Source organism: Myotis myotis, unplaced genomic scaffold, assembly GCF_014108235.1.
Source record: "Myotis myotis isolate mMyoMyo1 unplaced genomic scaffold, mMyoMyo1.p scaffold_m19_p_10, whole genome shotgun sequence".
Lineage (NCBI taxonomy): Eukaryota > Metazoa > Chordata > Mammalia > Chiroptera > Vespertilionidae > Myotis > Myotis myotis.
Window position 1 is genome coordinate 23,862,863 of NW_023416314.1, and position 20,222 is coordinate 23,883,084.

The 20,222-nt window shown below is 43.4% G+C and overlaps 1 protein-coding gene and 1 pseudogene across 2 annotated transcripts in view; both read right to left on the reverse strand.

Moving 5' to 3' along the window:
- FAT3 (FAT atypical cadherin 3) overlaps positions 1-20,222 on the reverse strand; it is a 520,751-nt gene that overhangs the window by 165,765 nt on the left and 334,764 nt on the right. The window lies entirely within an intron of this gene.
- On the reverse strand, positions 1,827-6,396 carry LOC118664077 (annotated as a pseudogene).

A 20,222-nucleotide genomic window follows, 5' to 3' on the forward strand; every position in this document is an offset into this window, starting at 1 on the left:
GTCCCTCCAATTCATAAATTGAAATATAATCTCCAATGTAATGAGATTAAAGGATGGGGCCTTTAGAAGGTCACTAGGTCATACAGATGAAACCCTTATAAATGGGATGAGCGCCCTTATAAAGAAAGACCAGAGAGCTAGTTGGTTCTATTTTTGTGTGTGTGAGGATATAATGAGAAGTTGACAATTTTCAACCCAGAAGAAGGCTCTCACTAGACCCCCACCATCCTGGCACCCTAATCTTGGACTTCATAATCAGTCTTTGGAACTCTGTTATATTAACCTAAGCTAAGACATTTGCTGACTTGCTTTGACTGATAAAATGCAGTGGAAGTGACACTGTGTGTGTTCTAATTCTGAGCCTCAATAAGCTTTGTGGTTTCTGCTCATGCTACCCTTTAAACTCTGAGATCATTATGCAACCAAGTTAGAAAATAAGAGGCCAGTGGAGAACAAAGCACCTCAGATGCCAGCCTGCCCACTGCCAGACATACAAGTGACTGTCCTAGATCAACCAGCCTTCTCACCCGCTGACCACAATCTCCTGAAAAAGCCCAGCAAAGATCAGCCCAGCCAGAGAAGATAACAGCAACTCAGCAATCGACAACATTGTGAGATAAATAAAATATCTGTTGCTTTAAGTCACAAAGTTTTGTTACATGAAATAGGTGACTGATGCAATTGTGTTTTATATTTTACTAGAGGCCTGGTGCACAACATTCATGCACTGGGGGGCGGGGTGTCCCTCAGCCAGGCCTGTGCCCTCTCGCAGTCCAGGACACCTTGGGGGTCCTTAGCGCTGCTGAGGAGGCGGGAGAGGCTCCCGCCACCGCCGCTGCACTCGCCAGTTGTGAGCCTGTCTTCTGGCTGAGCAGTGCTCCCCCTGTGGGAGTGCACTGACCACCAGGGGGCAGCACCTGCGTTAAGCATCTTCCCCTGGTGGTCAGTGTGTGTCATAGCGACCGGTCGTTCTGCCATTTGGTCTATTTGCATATTAGCCTTTTATTATATAGGATACCTTTGGCTCTCCAGGAGCAGTCCCTATCAAAATTGAACTCAATAAATACCTCACAATTGGCAGGATCATCAAAGATGCTACATTTCTATGTCATAAAATGGAGCCATAGCTACAGACAAGACAAAACTTAAAAAAATTTCTTGGGCAGTTGATGTTTACACCATTTGTTTCAACTGAAAGTTTATTAGGATTACTGATGCTTTTTATAGTACATGTAAATTAAACCATTCTTTCATTCCTTCACCAGGACAGTTCTTTGTTTATTTTTTGTTTTTTTAATAGATTTTTATTGATTTCAGAGAGGAAGGGAGAGGAAGGAGAGATAGAAACATCAATGATGAGAGAGAATAATTAATTGGCTGCCTCCTGAACACACCCTACTGGGGATCAAGCCGGCAACCCAGGCATGTGCCCTTGACCAGAATTGAACCATGGACCCTTCATTCCACAGGCCAATGCTCTATCCACTGAGCTAAATCAGCTAGGGCCAGGACAAAGTTTTTTTTTAAAAAAAAATCAGCTTTACTGAGATGTAATTTAGATGCCATAAAGTTCACCTGTTTAAAATGTAAAATTAAATGTTGATGTTTTTTAATGTTTAAGATCTGTTTATTATGTTATTTTTACAAGTAGAAAAGTCCCTGTTTTCCCTCCAGGTTAATATATGTGAATATAAAAAACTATTGATTTCCACAATGTTCACCCCACCCTCGTCCAACTGGGTTAATAGGAAGTTGTGAACCATAAACAGCCTCCTGAAGTAGCTGTGCTTTCCTCCTTAACTCAGTCTTGAACTCTAGCACCCCAGTCAGTCATCCTCTTGCTGATTTCTCTTCAGTTTAAGAAAATCGATGAGTTTGTGAACATCTTCCTATGTAGAGAGGCCCACAAAGTCCTGGGGCAGTCGATAACTCAGAGACTGGGTTGAACTGTAACTTCACTGTTTGTGCCATGGAAAGCTGTAGAATCCTGCTCCAGAGCCCCTCCTTCCCTAAAATAATCTTTTAATTTTCTTCCAGATATTAGTTCTTCCCAAGTAAACAGCAGTGAATCTGTTACTTCACCCAACAGATTAAAATTGATTAGCCACACCTCCCCCCTACTGTCTTTATTATATCCAATACAAAGTCTTCATCTAAGAATTTATACTATCTGTGTTTCTTCAAGAAGTCTTGTATACATCTGAAAATCTCATCCCTTTGTTTAGAAATATGATCATAGCCTTGTGAGCAGTCCCTCTGAGAAATACCAATAAGCTTGTTTTCCTTGAGAAAATATTAGCACTCGGCCCCCACTAATTAATTCACACCATTCTCAACGCTCATATTCCATACCAGCATCTGAGGAGTCATCAGTGCAATGGACAACAGGCTGAATGAAGTCACAAGTGATGGAAGCAGAACTCCTGAGCAGTAAAAATATGTTGCTGAGGTTTTTAGATTTCAGAAAACAATTCATTGCTATCCAGTACTCATCCCTTGGGGTACTCCAGGTAAGCTTAGGAAATACACTGCCCCCAGGGCATTGCTAGCTTCTTGGAGTCTAGTGGTGAACTCAGGAAATTCTGGTGCTTATGTGTGATTGTTTTCCTCATCCAACCACTGCCTTTCTTCTGCCTCATCATCCCCATCCGGCTGAGAAGCTGTTGGAGGAGCTTCTCTTCCTCAGACCACCAGAGTTCCCTCTTGGAGTAAATAATCCTTCACTTTTGGAGGAAGTGGAAGGAGGACACTTTTGACGGGAAGGCTTAGGAACACAGTGTGTACCACGCAGAGAACTGACAGTGCAACACGTGCTCCTTCTAGGTCTTACACCACCTGCTGCAGCCTCTCTCTTCCTCCCAGCACCCTTCCAAGCCCACCTCTCAGTGCCAGAAGCACCCACCGAGCTACAATGGCTCAAGGACTATTCTGGTCCACAAAGCATGTAGAAAGTGACAGAAAAGGCAACAGAGGGGGAGAATCATGGGGTGTACTTTTAGGGTACACTCATACACTCACACACAGAGTTTGGGTCCCAGAAGAGGAATTCTCAAAGTGTTGCGAATGGGACTTTAAGAAGCACATGGCTCCGCCCAGCTTCTCTCCTAGATGGGCTTGTACTGTCCAAAGGTAATCCTGTAAGGCTAGGTCAAGGTGGGGTCTAAGGATGCCCTGGGGGCACCTGTACATCCTCTTATAACTGCTCGGGGCTGTGTCTCATCAGTAGCATGAGCTTCTCTGGAGACTGCTGCCTCGGATTCGTGTTTTCTTCTTTCGACTCCATTCCCAAAGTAGTCTTAAATGTTTTTTAGTATATTTATAGAGCTGTGCAATCACCAAAGTCCAATTTGCATCACCCCCAAAAGAGACACAGATTTTTACTTCATATTTTTCGAACAATAGCTGATAAGACCCTTTACTATCCCATTTAACTTGTAATAACATACTTCCTGCATTTGCTCAGGTAACGCTTATTGTACTATGTGCAGTGTGTGCTTGTTACTAAAGATATGCCATGGCATTTAGAATCCAGGACTAGCACACATAAATCCTCAGAGGATAGCAAAGGGTGAATTCAAATATTATTTGCATTAAAGGAGCTGTGCAATAGATTTTGAGTTTGAAGTCCTGGGGTAGGTTAATAATAATTCATTTTTATATGCAAAAACTTTATGTGAATTTAGATGGCTATTAAATAACTTCAAATTGCCATTAATAATATGGAGAAGAGTTCATTAAGTTCCAGAAGCTGGAGCATTGAATCAACCTAGAAACGGAGATGAAGAAAATGGGAAAACTAGATAGGGTTGAGACTTCTCAAAGTATTAGGAAACGCTTTTACCACTCTCTCACCCAGTGTACAATACTGTCAGATTATAAGTCCTTTCTCACTAAATGCTTCACAGTTTAGTATCTCATGACATGTTTTAAATAAAAATATATCTCTAATTGTATGGAAAAAAGTGGCCGGATAATAGATTTACTTTATAGAAACTAACTCTGTAGCTCACCTTGTGTATACCTGTTTCTTAAAGAAAAGGTTAATTTGGTTACATCTTAAAGCATTTTAAATTATAGGTTAAAGCAACTACATTGGCAGTGGCTTCTTATTTCATTTTCAGTGTATCAGGGTCCTAGATAAAAGAAGATAATCAATCCCATAGTTTCAAAGATGTTAAAGTGCTCCTGGAGCTCAATCAGTAAATATTCCACAACAATTTTTAGGGCCTAAGCCATAGGCACCATGTTAAGCAGTGAGAGGATACAGATGAAAATCAACCTCTTATTCGACTTTAAAGATATCCTCTGGGATATCTCTGGAAAGTGGACGTGTTTCAAATTCTAGACCCTTATATTCTACAAGTTCCGGTCATAAATAACACTAATTAAGCCCCTATGGTATTAAAAATAAACACTCAAGAAACAGTAATGCAACAAACATTTATTGTGCTAAGGGAGACTTAAGGGTGAATAACGCTCTACCTCTGATGGAGTAAGCTCATAGCATCACTCTCAGCTTTCCACCACATTCCCCTTAAATAGAGGAAGGACAATGGAAAGTTCAATCTCACTCAGACTTTTTCCAGTATGTCTTAGGAGGAAGGTCCATTTATTAATTACTAATACTAATAAAGTAGGTTTGTGGAGACTTACCAGAAAAAGTGTGTGTGTAGAGACATATATCATTAAAATTATCTCTCTATATAAAACTCTAATATGAAAATAGACCGAATGGTGGAACAACCAAACAACTGAACAACCGGTCACTATGCTGTTTGCTGACCACCAATGGGCGCATGAGGAACATGGCGGGCATTGGCCGTGGCAAGATGGTGGGCAGGTGAGCAGAGGCGCCAGACCAAGACAGGGCGCTGGTCACTGTCATCAGGGTGAGCCTCTGGTGGTTACTGAAATTCTTTGCTCCCACGCACCGTGGTCCTGCCCGGTGGTCCCACCCGGTGCTTGCACCTGCTGCCCGTGCCAGAGTCATCACTTGCATCCACTGCTGGTGCTGGCTCCGCTCACACCCACAGCCAGCGCCAGAGCTGCTGCCCATTCCCGCTGCCATCAGCGGGTGTTAGCTGCCACTGCTGGCCCTGATCACCCCTGAGGGCTTCTCCACCTCCCACTGCTCCTGTGGGGTGATCTGGGCAGCAGATGCCTCTTGCACCAGCTGATGGCCCTGGCCCTGTTTACACCCACTGCTGTCCCTGGCCCCAATCGCTCCACACCATCAGCAAGTGCGAGCGGGGCCGGTGCCATCAGCACGTGGGAGCAGTGGTGGCGGTGGGAGCAGGGCTGCCAGCAGACAGGGGACCAGTGGGGGTGGGGGCAGTGTGGGAGGGGTCAGGCGGGGGTGCGGAGGATGGGCTGAGACCCACCCTACCCCTGTGCCCATCACAGCCTAGCAGCCTACAGTTCCTTTCAAGGTGCATGAATTCGTGCACTGGGCTCCTCGTGTATATACATAATTTTATATGTATATAGAAAAAATGGCAAGAGCTAGGGGTGTGAGTGTGGTAGGGATAACAATATGAGAAAATCTAAGCTAAGGGAAGCAACTAGTGTTCAGCACAACAGTTGCTCTATAATAGATGGCTAATGTAATAAAGGAGGAAATTTCCCAAGCCCCAGCTCTGAACTTGGAGATCCTGCTGCATGTTTCTTTCCTAGTGAATGACTTAAAGGACATTGTTCTGAGCAGCACCTGTACAAAATATTCAGGGACAGGTGGACATAACTGTCTAGTACAATAAAGAATAAAAATCAAGAACATAATACTGTAAAAATATTTCCATGGGAAGCCAGTGTAACTTGATCCATGTACATGGTTTTCTGGCAATCTGACTTGATACGAAAGATATAGCTCAAAGAATAGAGAAGAAGCAAAGGCTAACATTCCCCAGCCATTCCTCTGGGGGTTTCAACTTATAGGAGAGGCAGCACAAGCCACTCAAACTTAAGATCATTACAATTTACCTTCAGTGCACCTGTTCTCTGATGGGTTTGCTAAGCATTAGGATTGAGTACAGAGAAACTAATGTTCACTTGTAGAAGTTCATTCATACGCAAATATTTACTGAGCATCTACTGGGTGTCAGGTATTAATCTAGAGGCTGGAGATTCAGTGGAGAACAATATAGATTTGGTCTCAACCATTCATCACGCAATTTATAATCTGTAGAGAGGGTAGAGAAATTAATAAAAACTAGGAAAAAATTTTAAAATATACTTTTAGGTGCTAAGTGCTATGAAGACACTTGCAATAAAGATTAAGAAAGAGTCTGACTCCATTTTTCTGACTGCTAACAGCTTCCAGGCCCCACCACATGCTCTTCTCTCTTTGCTCCACATCTGGGCAAGTAGAGGAGAAAGCTCAGGTACTCCCACCTTCATGCTGGTAAGAAGTGCAAACCACATCAGCAGCAGCTCCACAGCAGGAACACGCACTTCAGCCCCAGCCCCAAGCACATGCAACCCCACGCCAGTTTCCTTTCCCTACTTTCTCAAGCCATTTTCGGACTAGCTTGAGAGTTTAGTCTGCTTTCTCCAGAAAGTGAATTATTCCAGTAACGAACCCTTCATAACCTCTTGGTGAATGTGTGGCATCATGTCTAGAGATTCAACACAAAATTTGGTAGGAGGGTCCATCTCACCTCTGAGGAGTGACCCCATCATGAAAATGGGTCAAAGTCTCAGGATTAATAAGCACAGGAAGAACAGAAGCAATATCTTTGAGGGCCCCGGCTCAGAAATTCTACATGTTTTTTTCCGCTGGATACAACTGATGCTTGATCGCAGCAAGTCATCAAGCCAAAGTTCTACCTCTTGATGGGAGAAACTACAAAAATGTGTGGCCATTGTGACAGTTCATCTTGGTTATCTAGCTGAATACAGTTCAGCATCATCCAGTTCACCCTTTTCATTATAATGTCCCTGTCACACTGAACACAGAACCTGCATGTCCTAGCCACGGAAGGAATGGTTGTAGAAATGAACTAAAATCAATTTTAAGTTAAGAACAACGTAATAGCTGAAACATAGGAGTAAAAATAAAGTCTTCCATAAAATATTTTTTTAAAACTCTTCTATATATGTTCATACAGCATATCATTCACATTTTTCAGTCATTTTAAACACAGCAGTATGAAACCTAGATCTGCAGTCCGGTGGCTGACAAAGCCATTCCACATACTTCTACTTTCTAATAACATAATTGGCCACCTGATCTGTAGGAGGGTGAGTCATCTGAGCCTCCTGACAGACCTGTGAGAGGGAATAAAATGGCTCACCTTCAGAAGTACAAGAGCAATACACACACTTGCATGTCAGCAAGGATGTATGTTAGCTGAAGTGCTGAAAAGATGCCTCCAGTGTAAGGCAAACAGGCATATTTATAGATATTGCTGCTTTCCCTAGTCCTTAAAATGCCCTTTGGCTTTTGCATCCATCGAACAAAATATTCACTGACTATGCTAGGGCTGTGCTAGGTATTGGGGACAATGAAACATGCCTTGTTTTTGCCTTGAAGAAGGAAATTAACAATAGTTGATACATTGCTATTGGCAAAGCATTCTGCTAGTCTCTCTACATATGCTCTCCACACAGCAATTAAAACCACCTAATGAGGTGCTATTATCTTCCCTTTTAACAGATGAGGATACTGAAAACTATCATAGATTACAAATTTGCTCTATTATCATTCAACAAATAAATGGCAGAATCTTGATTCAAAACACCTTGGTCAGCTTGAACCAAGACCCAGGCATTTTGCAGCCAGTAAAATGGGTTTCTCCCAGCTTTACAAATGTTCCATTGGTTTCCATTCTCTTAGAGAACATTAGACCACTACTACAGTCATAGAAGGGAAACCTCCCTCCTTTCCCTAAAGAATCTCTCTAGAGTCCATCTCTATACCATTGTGATTCAGTTGGGATGATGGATTTATCAGACAAAGAGGCCCTGGTGAGTGAACTGCCTCTTCCTCATGGTCACCTCCCAAGTACACATTCAGTGAAGAAGAAAATTAAAATACGTGGACTCTAAGTCAAACTCACCTGTGTGAGAAACACTGCAGTGGCCAGAGTGGTTGCAACATGCAGAGTCAAGAACTTTATGGAAATGAGTAAAACTAAAATACATGTATACTAGTATTTACAACAAAAAAGAAGAAACATTTTTCTTTCTATCCACCCCCCAGAAAATATGCTAAAAGGGCTTCTTTTTTTGCAGAAGACAAGAATAGACCAATCCTGAGGTCATATTCTGATGGTGAATGAAAAAGAGATACTTAAACAGTTAGCAATCAGCATGATAAGCACATCATTTCATTTAGGAAGAATCACGGATGAAGCCAAGCACACTTACAAGGTCTTTATAGGTCGGCTGCTGAATATTAGCTTCTGACAACTGTGGGAAATAACTATGCCGGGAGCCGGTCCATGCTTGCTGTTTCAAGGGACCTGGCATATATGGCATACTGTTCTTAATATGTTTGCTCACCTTCTTGGCACTATGTGTTTTAACCAGGGTCTCTGAGAAAGGTTGTTTCCCCAGGTAGGGATTTTCCCCTGAAGTTAGGGAGGGAATAAAACCTCTTAACTAAGTGCCAGGTGGGTAATTAATCACTTTAACTACGAACAATCATGCTTAAGCTACATAATCTTTACTCCCTGGAATGGAAATAAGAAACGCCCTAACCTTTGAAATAGAGATTGATAGGATTGGAATCAACTGGTATAAATACAGATGTAAGAAGACAGAACCAAGAGAGACAGAACCTAGGCACAGAACCTACACAGAACGTTCTCTAGAGACAGAGGAACTTCGCTGGAGAGAACATGGCAAAAGTTCCTGGACAGAAACTGGCCTCAGAACCTAGAGACAGAACCTAGCGAGAGAACATGGCAAAAGATCCTGGACTGAACCTGACTACAGAAATTGGCAAGAGAACCTGACTAGAACCTGGTAACTGAACCTAGCTGGAGAACCTGGACAGAACCTGGCTGGAGAACCTGGAGAACCTAGCAAGAGAACATGGACACAGAACCTGGCTGGAGAACCTAGCGAGGGAACATGGCTACAGAACCTGGCTGGAGAACCTGGAGAACCTAGCAAGAGAACATGGACACAGAACCTGGTTGGAGATCCTAACCAGAACTTCGCTGGAGATCCTGACCAGAACCTGGCTGGAGATCCTGACCAGAACTTCTAGAGATTCTGGCTAGGCTGCTGATCAACTGAATGCTGTCTCTGTGTCATTCCTTCTTCGCCGACTCCGTCTACACCTTTGGGGACCCCTGGACCTGCTGGGGCAGGACCCCAGCATAACTACCCTTGTGCCTCCCTTGAGTCTCTCATTCAGTCCCCAACTTTTGCACATTTCCCCATGTATCTTTCATCTTACTGATATCCCCACTGTGTGTGATTGGGTAGCAATCTCTTCATACCTGGATCTGCCCTTTCTTAACTGGCTGGCTTGCTCTCAGTCCCTTTCTTACTCCAAAGCCCCCTTTCACTAGATACCAATAAATTATCTTTATATACAACTTCCATCATGTCACCATTTTGCTCAATAACCTTTCATTGCTCTGTATTTCCTATGGTCAAAACTACTACCTCATTCTCTCCACCCCCACACTTATCTCCAAATCCTATTTCCCTTGGCATTTAGGCCACTCTAGTCAGTCTCCCAAGGGTGCCATATCCATCCCTGCATACTTGGATCATACATGTCCTCTTATTTTACAGGGCTCCTCTTCTTATCCAAGGCCAGATCAAGCCTCAAATCTTCCATGAAGTCCCCCTTGGTAAGTCTAGCCTTTAATTCTTACAGGACATACACATTGTTTCTCACAATTGGACACATAACGTGATTACATTCTGTCCTACGGTTAATTATTGCATTAATTGTGTTATTCTGGTGTCCCAACTGTTTAAGAGCAACCTTGAGTCTAATCACTGTTTTATGTGTAGGAAGTAAGCATGTGTATGTATATGTGTGTGTGTATATATGTATCTGTAGTTACTTATTTACTAGGGGCCCAATGCATAAATTCATGCACCTTTAACTGTGGGCCGTGAGGCTGTGGTGGGCACGGAGGTGGGTCTCAGCCCATCCTCCACACCCCTGCTCGGTCCCTCCCGCCACGGTCCTGGTCCTGTCTGCCAGCACCCCCGCTCCCGCTGCCACCACTCCCACGTGCTGACAGCGCAGAGCAATTGGGACCGGTGCCAGCATTGGGTGCAAGCAGGGCCAGTGCTGTCAGCGGGTGCAAGCGGCTGCTGCTGCCCTGATCACCACTAAGGAGCAGGAGGAGGTAGAAAAGCCCTCAGGGGCAATTTGGGCCAACAGCTGCCGCTTGCACCCACTGACGGCGCTGAGCGATCAGGACCGGTGCTGGGCACTGGCAATGGGTGCGAGTGGTGGGTCTGGTGCCAGCAGTGGGTGCGAGTGGGGCTGTTGCTGGCAGCAGGTGCGAGAGGCAGCTACCGGCCCAGATGGCCCCTCAGGAGCAGGGGGAGGTGGAGAAACCCTGAGGGGAGATTGGGGCCAGCAGCCGCCACTCGCACCTGCTGATGGCACTGAGAAATAGGAACTGGTGCCAGGCACTGGCAGTGGGTGCAAGCGGGGCTGGCGCTGGCAAGCTGGTGTGAGCGCCCGGCGGGACCACAGCACATGAGAGCAAAGAATTTTCAGTAACCACCAGAGGCTTGACCCAATGACAGCGACCGGTGCCCCGCCTTGGTCTGGCGCGCCTGCTCACCTGCTCCACCATCCCACCACAGCCAATGCCAGCCATGTTCCACACTCTACCACCTGCTGCTGACGCTTGCCACATTCCATGCATGCCCCCTGGTGGTCAGCGCACATCATAGTGACCGGTTGTTCTGCCGTTCGGTCTACTTGCATATTAGGATTTCATATATATATAGATTGTATTAGCTATGGTCTGTTAACCAAATCTCACACCAAATATTTGCCTATTCTCACAAATAACTATTTACATAGATTTAATATCAAATTAAGTATTCCCATAGCATTTTATTACATTATTGATAAATTAGATTTTTAGCTCATTGCCCTATAATCCTAAATGAGATACAAGGAAAAGTTAAGGATTTTGTCAGGTAACCCCAACACTTTTCTCTTTTAAAAAAAGCAATAAAATAACCAAGACCCTGATTTTTAGAACAGCTGGGAATTTTCCTTCATGAATCATTCATTCATTCATTCAGCTAAATATTTCTAGAGTGCCTATTAGATGCCAGGTACTGTAGCAGGTATCAAGAACATTATGGGTATCAAAACTCTCTGTGGATAGTTTGTATTAAGCCAAAAGGAAAATTGAGTTTCATAAGAGAAATATACTATATATATGCAAACTGACAGATATTCCAAAGTCTACTGATAGCCGAATTAGGCTGAGGGACAAATTTGGTTTTCCTGACTTAAACACACACACACACCCACACACACACACACACACACACACACACACACACACACACACACAATCTTGTTCCAGCCCTGTTCCATTTCTATTTCAACCTCTACCATGGACAGACACAGTTCGATTGAGGTTGGTCAGAACTATTTAATTACCGTAGACCTACTCATTTTTTCTCTATTTCTCTTTTTTTGTGTGTTGGGGGATTATGATGTGGATGGCTTAGAGGTCAGAGGTTGGAAAAGCCGGTACACCGAGCTCCTGAATTTTAGTGTGGGAAGTAACGTTTCTCCGCTTTTTAATGAATTCTTGGTCAACCCCATGGCTTTGCTCCAAAAATGTCCTGCTAGAGTGTAGGATTATCTTACATGGGTCATTACACTTCCAAGCTCTAAGCCCCAGAATGGGCATTAAATTAAAATTCCCTGCACCTTGTAGGCAGCACATCATGACACTCAAAAGATGCAAAAGTGCTAAGTGAGTTCTGAGCAATAATATGATCACCACTGCATCTTTATCGAGTTTAATAGGATGCTACGTATCATATAGACAGATAGTAAAAGCAGCCTCCACAAAAAAAGCAACAGCAATGGTCTTATAAGGACTCGCTCATTCATTTGCTTTAGGAACAGACACTCTAACTAAACTTGTTAGAAATAGTCTCTTTTCAAAAGTATCCTCAAGGCTGTCTACCCCTTTTTGTTTGATTTAAAAGTGGCCGATTTTCTAGTTATCATATATGAATGTTGTCATGTCTCCTAATTTCAAAATGACCATAAGAATGCTGTAGGTTTACACTGAAGAACTTCATCCCCTTGCAACTGGAAATTATGAATGGGGTTTTCTGAGGCATCTTATATAAATCAGTTGTAAAACATGATATACATACCATTATGTTTTTTCAGTCAACTAACAAAATAAATGTTTTCAAAATTAATAACATGGCCTTTTTATACTCGCCTTCAATTTTCTGAAAAAAAGCATACATTTGAAAGCCAAAATAACTTATAGTTTAGTCTAAAATTAAAGTGCAAATATTCAAAGATAAAACCATGAATCAAATGCCCTATTTTTAACAACTCTAGACACCAACAGAGGAAAAGTTAAAGTACAATACATCCAATATGTATGTATAAGAACAAATATGCATGTGGGTGAGCACAAAGAATAACTTTGCATATACAAAAACTAATTGAATTTCAGAATCCTGACTTTCTTTATTTAAATGCCAGCCCATCAGGGTTAGAAGGGGAAAAAAAAATCAAGCACTTTTGAGAAAATGGGTTATAAACTGTCATTGTTGAGTTTAGTGTTCTGACAACTTTGAAAGTAACTATAATGTAATTTCCCAAGTTGGTAGCTAAAATAATGGAACATCTGGATGCCATTGAAATGTATGACAATCAAGACGAGAACAGTAAAGCAGTGGGAACAATGCTTTCCCTTTGATTATAATTCTTTGTGGTTTTGAACTCTGACTCCAAACTTGGGTTGTGGCAGTCCAGGGCAACTCCCTTCTCTAAGATTCACCCATCATTCCTGGTTTTATGAGTCCATCTCTGGGCCTACTATTGCTTCCAGCAGCTGTACTTTCCACTGGCTTGTCCTCCTAATCTGCTGTCAGACCTCATGCCTGAACACCTGTGTGAAGTGGTAAGCAGTGGGCAGTGTCATATGTAAACTTGTCAGAGTGCTGATTTCAACCTCATATTCTGGGTCTGGCCTTGGGAAATACAGGCATCTCCAGAAAATACCATTTATTAGGCAACCACAGAGACATTCTATTCTTCTGAGAACAAGAGATCCTTGTGGATGACATAATGAAGTTGAACTGTAGAGACAAATGAACCAGTTACATTTGTCTTACCAACTGGCAGCCTCATGGATGGTGCTGCCTTCTATGGTTTCTGGAGTGGTTTTGCCATTTGGCAGGTGTCTAACATTATATATGATGTTTGTAGAAATATCTGGGCACAGGCCTACATAGCTAACGCTCCTCCCAGATAAGAACTAATTGTAACTGAGTTGAGATCCATGTTTTCCTTCCTGGGGTCTGACCACAACAGGGAGGAGGGGAAAACATTTTTTTTTTTCAATCCAATCCAGCCAATACTTACTTTGAGTCTAATAAGTATAACCTCAGTGCCAAGAGGAAAACAAAAATAGTCACTAAGGACCTTGTAATCTGCGGTCTCACAATAGACACATATTCATGAATTACATATTTCTTTACATTTTTACCATCAAAAAATGGTATAAATGGATATTCCATGGAAGCGTGTTATTTTTCTGGCCCTTCCTGACTAAAAGCCGCGCTCCAAGGTTGTCTGCAAGTGGAGTCACTCTGACTGCAGAGATGACTTATTCTTGGCGTGCACGCTAGCCTCTCTAGGGGCCCTTGTACTTCACGGCTCCAAGCTGAAACTGAAGGGCGCAGGGGCTGCCCTTCTTCCTGCTCCTTCTACTTGCATCATCTGTGGGATCTGGCTTTTAAACATGGACAGGCCATATGTGCCCTCTCAAAGACATGTCAAGCCTCAGCGACAGTTTGGGTTGGATCTCGTCCCTCTTTTTACACCACAATTTGTCACCGATACAGAATGCAGACAGCGATGCCAAATGTGAATGCCGCCTGCATGCCCACATTTGGCAAATATTTACCCAGATCTTTAATTTGGGATTTAATAGTCTATCATCTAATAGATGATCTCTACGGCACTGTTTAGGGCTGACATTTTATGATTCTGTGGGGTTCATTTGCACTTTTGTGAACAGAAGCTTATAATGAATCATTTTGCTTTCAATGAGAAAATGTTATAAGGTAGAATATTAATAGCTGCCCAATGCTGTCATATTTACAGTGGAAGAGAGGGGAGTAGTTCACATTGTGTGTATAACCTTTAGCTGTCTATGTTTGCATATTTAGGTTACATGTTCAGGTTTCTGATATAGTTTTCCAAATGACATGCTATAATATGCAGGAGTCTTTTTCCCCAAGTGTTTCAGAGATGTTTCTTTTGGTTAGTGAATCCTATAAGGAAATCTTCATAATTCCAATCAAATGAAGGAATTTCACTCATATCTGTGAGCAGTCTGGTCAAGTGCCTGATACAACCTGTTAGATGACATCCTACCATGTCCAGAGTCTTTCTTCCAGCTGATCCACAGGCAGAAGAGAGGTTAAGTAAACACCCGGCTGGAAGTGGACACCGAACCCACTGCAGAGTGTGAATGGGGGACTGGGCTGTATCCACGCAATCTTCCAGAATAAGTGATCATTAAAAACCCTACCACATGCAATCTCACGCTACTGAAAAACTAACAAACTGAATATGAATTTGATAATATAAAAAATGCCAAAAAATAAATTGACAAATGCAAAAGAAGGGGTTACAAAACAATATGCAGAGCATTATTTCAATCTTTTTGACAAATTTTATGCAGGATCATAAGTAATGCGTGAGCTTAAATACACAAATGCAAAGGGAAGTTTTGAAAGTTTATATTCCAAATTGTAAAAATTGATCATTATTACATGAGAAATTATGAGTGATACATTTTTTCAGAAACAGAAAAAAAAATTGCTTATCTCTCCTTTTTTTTTTTTTTTTTTTACAATGAACATGTATTCTATAGTACATATTTCTGGGACACCATAGTTACCCATTTCTAATTACCCTATAATTAGAAATAAATAGTTTTAAAATTCCTACCCTAAGCACTATGTAATTTCTAGAAGAGTCTTGAAAGAGACTCTAATTTTCCCTCTTTCAGGGAGGTGTATATACACATGCTTCAAACTGTTAGAAATTGAGTTCACTCTTCCTTACATATTGATGTCCTTGTGATATGACAGGAACTTTTAAATGAGTTGCTCCTGGAAGCATCATTTTTGAAGATGGGAAATGGTTTTGTGCACGTTATCAAAGCACACATCATAGGTCTGTCACAGCCTTGCACACCGAGATTTGTCATTCTTTATTGCGAGATGGAGCAAGCATGTTCTGGCTACTGCTGATAGAGATGGAATGACACCCACTCTTGTAAAATGCTGAAGAAAACCCCACCATATTCTCTAGCTGAAACCAAACAAGCCCGTCTCCAACTCCTGCCTTCCACGAGGATCTATGGCAGCCCTGACTCCCTGTGGGCAGGGCAATAATGCTGCTTTAAATCGAACTGCGGACATCCTGACTTCTTCTCCACCTCATGAGCAGCGGTCCAAGGCCTTTGATGGTAGTGATGGAACATGTAACCATAAGACTCGGCCAAATGTATTCTCAAGTGGCAAAGAGGCTGTCCCTAAGCAATGGAGAGGAAAATGAAGCAATTTTGTAACCTATAGGATACCAAAAGTTGTTTTCACAGCATTCAACTTAAAAATAAGACAAGAAGCATGGATACGTGGAACAGACTGAGAGATCTCAGAGGGGAGGGAGGAGCCTGGGTGAAAGATGGTGAAGGGATTAGCCAAAGAACATGTATGCATAACCCATGGACACAGACATCAGTGTGGGGAAGGCCCGGGGAGCGGGGTCAGGGGCTCGGTGGAGGTGGGCGAAGAGGGGCTGTGAAGAGGGACACCTGTAATAGTATCAACAACAACAACAACCACAAGGAGCAAATTAAGTCCCTCTTTATATGAAGAAAGTTAGAAGACATCCTGCCTTTTCAGAACTTGGTGTCATTGATCAGCAGCCCCTGCTCCGGAGGTACTAGCTGCCTAATTTAAAGTGTCTGCAGGAAGCTTCTTAACGGGGCGATTAATGAGTCCTCAGGTATCTTTCAAAATATTGAGCTCTTTCTATTTTACTTGAAAGTAGTACCCTAAAAGTAGATTTTATCTCAATTACATAATAGCAAAGCATACATTAGCACAGAGCTTAACCCCAGATCCCATTTTAAGATTTATCAGCATATTTAAAAGTGTATTGCAGCAAACCAGGAATTATAACACTTAAATGTGCAATGTACATGCAACCTGCCAACCCTTACAAAATCCTATAAAGAAGTTAGTGTTATTATCCTAATGTACAGAAGCAGAAACTGAGCTGGATGAAGAAAGATGACACAGCTAGTGAGCTGCGAAGTCTGCCTGTCTGTCTTCCAAACCTATGCTTTAACCATCTCTGTCTACACTCGCGGCACAAGATTCGACGGCTATAAATTTTAGATTGATGTGAATTTTTAAAGAACTACTATAATCAGGACAGTATTTTAGGAGATGTTTTATTTCTTACTAAGTCAGACTGAATAGCTGTGTAAAATACATATAAGGCTACAATAGAAACGATGAAATAAGCCAATTTATTACAGGTTTTCTCGGTTTTAAAAGGACTGATAGTATTTGCCCCGATATACCGGCCTATTTTCCTTGGCTCTGACATTGGGACTCTCCTGCTTTATCTTCCATTCAGTGATCTGCCTCTCACTGACAACCCTCTCAGCATCTCACTGAACCAGCATTGCCACCAAATAGATGAGGCTGGTAGCCCCCAATTTGCCACCAAAGCAAGTCACTTGAAAGGTCCTGAAACAACAGCTCATTTGATCAAAGCTGTCTGCACAGCGCAGGAGGCAAGCCGAAAGGAGCTTTTCCTTTTCATTAGTAGGGGCACTTGAGTCGGCATCTCGTGTCCTGCTCCTGCTGCCGCTACATTTTTATTCTCCCCCAAGCACACTCACAGTGCTCAACTGGGTCATTCACACCTGGTGCCTGGCACGGGCATGGATGGTTTCTGAAGGGCCCAAATGAAATCCGACTGGACAGATCATCCCGCTGCTCAGAGTGTGCTGCACAAAACAAACCAGGGAAGCAGCACGATGGCAAAAGTGGGAAGAGGAGCTTCAGAAGCGCAGGGCGGAGGGTCAGTTTAGCATCGCTGCACTCAGGGGAGAGCCAGCCTGGCGTCCAGGATGTGAGATTCGCAATGGAGTTCAGGGATAAGCCATTTATGGGACCAGACCTGCAGGGTACGAGGTTCTCCTCCACTCCTTCCCTCCCCACAGGACCCACCAGCATGAGCCCCGGAGGGAGCAGCACAGCACCCCATTCGGGAACCTTTCAGGAGTGGACACAAAAGCAGAGCCCTGGTGCCCAGCTCAACAAGCAGTGACCCGCCTGGAGCAATGATCACTGCAGAGTGCAAAAGCCGGCTCATTCCCATTTCCATGCTGAGCCAGGGAATGGCAGGACCCTCCCACGTCCAAGGGAATGGGTTTCATTTACTGTTGCTCTACTAATTAGGATTCACATTCAAGGGGGAGCAAGACAAATGCAACCTTGCACTACCAGGTAAACTAGAGGTGGTTATTTATGGCATCAAAGATTTATTCCAGACAGTTCTCCTACGGTATGTGTTTGCCTGCAGATTGTTAACTTGGAGGCTAACCAAGAACACAGACAAGCAAGGTTAGGCCTGAAGAGCTGCCAGGGGAGACAAAGCAGACAGAAGGCCCAGGAAAACTCTTTGTAATCCAAGGACCCACAGCACTCCCCTGCCCTTCCCTGGTTCATAGCAGAGGGGGTGGGAAGACACCCTCAGCTGAGATCCGAACCAGGTCCTCACAGGCTGCTATTTCCAACCTCTGGGCTCATTTCTAATATTTCCCTGAGTCCAAAGGGGAACTCTGTGAAAAAATGTGGGTAAAAGAGATGCCACGAGCCTTAACCGGTTTGGCTCAGTGGATGGAGCATCGGCTTGCGGACTGAGGGGTCCCAGGTTCGATTCTGGTCAAGGGCATGTACCTTGGTTGAGGGCCCATCCCCAGTGGGGGGTGTGCAGGAGGCAGCTGATCGATGTTTCTCTCTCATCTATGTTTCTGACTCTCTATTCCTCTCCCTTCCTCTATGTAAAAAATCAATTATATATATATATATATATATATATATATATATATATATATATATATAATTTTTTTTTTAAAAGAGAGAGATGCCACAAAACAAACTGTATTCTATAATACCTGTGAATTATTTTATTGTGAGAGGATTACACATTATGAAGCAGGAAAGAAATCTTCCTTTATATCATATGTTGCAAAACAGAGGCTCATTTTAAAAAATGGAGGTGTCAACATTAGTGTAAGGAGATCTGGCATGTGAATCCGACTTTGCTATTTTGTCTGATGAAACCGGGCCCACCTGTTTCCACACCTGCCCCTGGCTGAGCCTGTTCAGAAGGGCAGGTGAGACCCGCCATCCTCCCCCTCTGTCCCCACCACACACATGCTGCTCCTCTGAATTCCCTGCCCAGCCCTGGGGGCATCTTGCGCTCTCTGTTTTGAACAAAGTACCTTTGAGAATTAATAATTTGTCTTGAAAAATTCGTGTGTGTGTGTCTGATTCAGTGTTTATTCTTTGGCCAATTGGGAAATACATCTGCAATTCACACTGCTGGGAGGATCTCACATAGGATCACTCTTCAGGGCCCGCACCAACCTGAAGTGTTCTGCAGAAACTGGAATGACAACCTCATGTGAATGTGTGTGCATATGTGTGTGCACACGCCACTGTCACAACTACTGCCACCGCCACTCCTGACTGCCCTGCTGACACCCTCTCCGGGCATGATCCCAGACTTAAGAGAAATGTACTTCTGAGAAGAGCTTCCTCCCCGAGCTAGAACACATCCCCTGGGTAAAGCTGGAGGGTTTCTGGGCAGGAAACCCTCAGTGAGGACTGTGGAGGAGGCAGCGCTCCGAAAAGCAGGCCCTTGGAGCAGTTAAAAGCCAAGGCAGGCCCTGAAAGGGACTTCCATGAAGGTTTTAACTGGTAGCATGGAGCCTGCAACATGGAAATAACCGTATTTAGATGGTGGTTTTATCCCCTTGGACTGTAACTGTGGTTGCCTCAGTCCCTTTGGAAGCCTTGCGAGATGGTTGTGGAGACGTGAGGGGCAGGCCAGGCCAGAAAATGAAGTCTGGCTTGCTGTAGGAGTTTGCTTTGGGTTGCCATAACAGAAGGTAAAGACTGGGTGTGGCTTACATGACAGAAATCCATTTATTCATCCTGGAGGCTAAAAGCCCGAGGTCAAGGTGTGGACAGGGTTGGTTTCTTATGTGGCCTCTCTCCCTGGCTTGTAGATGGCTGGCTGTCTTCTCCCGCTGTCTTCACATGGTCTTCCTTCTATATGTGTCTGGTCCACATTACATTTTCTTAAAAGGACAGCTATCCTATTGGATTAGGGCCCAACCGAAAGGCTTGATTTTAATTTAATTACCTTTAAATAAAATTTTAAAATTGATTTGAGAGAGAGAGAGATTCATTGTCCCACTTATTGATGCTTTCATTGGTTGATTCTTGTATGTGCCCTGACTGGGGATCAAACCTGTAACCTTGGTGTATTGGGAGGATGCTATAACCAATTGAGCTACCCAGCCAGGCCTAATTACCTCTTTAAAGACTCCAAATAAAGTCCCATTGTGAAGTACTAGGGACTAGGACATCTACATATGACTCTGTGGGGAGGTACAATTCAGCCCATAACATCTGGTCTATAGTCATTCTTCTGCTGGGGTCCAAGCTGGTACTCACAGTGTGGGCACAGCGTCCTCTCAGGTGGTTCCCAGCAGCAGACGGATCCCCTGTTCAGAGCTGGGTGCGCAGTGAAGGAGAGAGCAGTAGGTGCTGAGGAGCAGCTGAGGGAGTGGCGAATGGACAACCAAAGAGAATAAGAGAAAACCTCGTCTGTCCAGACATGTGTATGCTGATCCCTCAGCACCTGGTAAATCTATTAGATAATGACAGTGGGCAAAGATGACTCCATTTGC